This window comes from Apodemus sylvaticus, chromosome 6 (assembly GCF_947179515.1).
Source record: "Apodemus sylvaticus chromosome 6, mApoSyl1.1, whole genome shotgun sequence".
In the NCBI taxonomy this organism is placed as follows: Eukaryota; Metazoa; Chordata; class Mammalia; order Rodentia; family Muridae; genus Apodemus; species Apodemus sylvaticus.
The window spans coordinates 3,795,083-3,797,221 of NC_067477.1; positions in this window are offsets into that span (position 1 = coordinate 3,795,083).

Consider the following 2,139-nt stretch of genomic DNA (forward strand, 5'->3'; position numbering starts at 1 on the left):
TTCCACACAGTATTGCTTCTGACCAAGGAACTCATTTCACAGCCAGAGAAGTGCGACAGTGGGCCCATGATTATGGAATTCACTGGTCTTACCATGTTCCCCATCATCCTGAAGCAGCTGGTCTGATAGAAAGATGGAATGGCCTTTTGAAGACACAGTTACGGTGCCAATTAGGTGGCAACAGCATGGAGGACTGGGGCAGAGTTCTTCAGAAGGCAGTATATGCTTTGAATCAGCGTTCAATATATGGTACAGTTTCTCCCATAGCCAGGATCCATGGGTCCAGGAATCAAGGGGTGGAAAAGGGAATAGTTCCACTCACTATCACTCCTAGTGACCCTCTAGGAAAATTTTTGCTTCCTGTTCCCACAAATTTAGATTCTGCTGGCCTAGATGTTTTGGTTCCAGAGGAGGGAGTGCTCCTACCAGGAGCCACAAGAAACATTCCATTGAACTGGAAGCTCAGATTTCCCCCTGGCCATTTTGGGCTTCTAATGCCCTTAAACCAACAGGCTAAGAAAGGAATAACAGTGTTAGGAGGGGTGATAGATCCAGATTACCATGGGGAAATTGGATTGCCTCTCCACAATGGAGGTAAGCAGGATTATGTCTGGAGTGCAGGAGATTCCCTAGGGTGTCTCTTAGTACTACCATGTCCTGTGATTAAAGTCAATGGGAAACTACAACAGCCTAATCCAAGCAGAATGACAAAGGACACAGACCCATCAGGAATGAAGGTATGGGTCAATCCTCTAGGAAAAGAGCCAAGACCTGCTGAGGTGCTTGCCGAAGGTGAAGGAAATACAGAATGGGTAGCAGAGGAAGGTAGTTATAAATACCAGCTAAGGCCACGTAACCAGTTGCAGAAACGAGGATTATAAGTAATATGAATGCTTCTATCTTATTTTGTTGAAGATATTTGAAAGACATTTGTCTTTCTTCCAATCCCTTTAACATCAATTGGAATTGAAACACTAAAAGAATGTTCCCAAGGGACATTTCCCCATTGTAAATTTACAAATGCGTTTGCAATTGTACGAGGAATAGTTATATCATGTTAGTCGTATTCACAATCTTGTTATTGTTTCATGTGGACATGAGATATTATTTGTGTCAAGTTGACAAGGGGTGGACTATAGACTATAGACTGTAAGTCATTGACAAATTCCCTAATTATATAAAGACTATCCATACGTTCTGTGACTCTAGAGAACCCAAACTAATACATGGGGATTCAAACAAGTCTCACTGCTGGAGTACAACGACGTCACTGAAGAGTCTCCTCCTCCAAGAGATTGCTGTTACTTATGAATTCTTGGGAAGAAGAGAAGCTTCATGAGCCTTTCCCCTCTCTCCAGATGGGAGCTCATGGCAGACAAACACAGCTGCTCTGATTCAGGATAGCAACAATCATACACTGCTTGAAGGAAATAAGCACATAAAGGCAGCTTATTGCTTTAAACCAGAGCAGCTTACACACGTTGCAGATGTTGTCTTTCTTTAAAATTATTTTTATTTTATGTTTGCTGCCTGCATGTAGCTCTGTGTAAGGGTGATTGAATCTCCTGGGACTGGAGTTACAAACAGGTGTGAACAAAATGTGGGTGCTGGAATTGAACCTGGGTCCTTTGGGAGAACAGTCAGTGCTCTTAACTACTAAGCCATCTCTCCAGCTACAACTGGACAGTTGTTTTATTCCTTGGCTTTTTGGGAGCCTTGAGCAGCAGCAGGAGATGGTAATAATATTGCAGCTCTCTTGCATGTAGGCCTTAAGTACTATAACCCTTATCCTTTAGCACAGTGTTCAGCTTGTCAGTGTCCAGTGTCTTCTGTCTACTTCCATCTCCCCTCCTTGTCCTTGGTCCTGGATATTCTCTGGAAGTTCAGTTTCTCCTCATTGCTACTGCTGGGTACAGTGACTGCCGCTGTCACTGCTGTCCTAACAGTGCCAGCATCCTTGCCTTTGTGAGAAAGGGAAAACAAGGTGTTGTGATCAAAAAAAGAGAAAGCGGCTAAGACAATATGTTCTTCAGTGGTGTGGGGGGGGAACGGGTTGTCTCAGTGGGCCCATGCGGAGGAATCCCTTCCCCCTGACTGACCAGACAAATGCCAGTATAGTATAGAATAGAGTTTATTCAG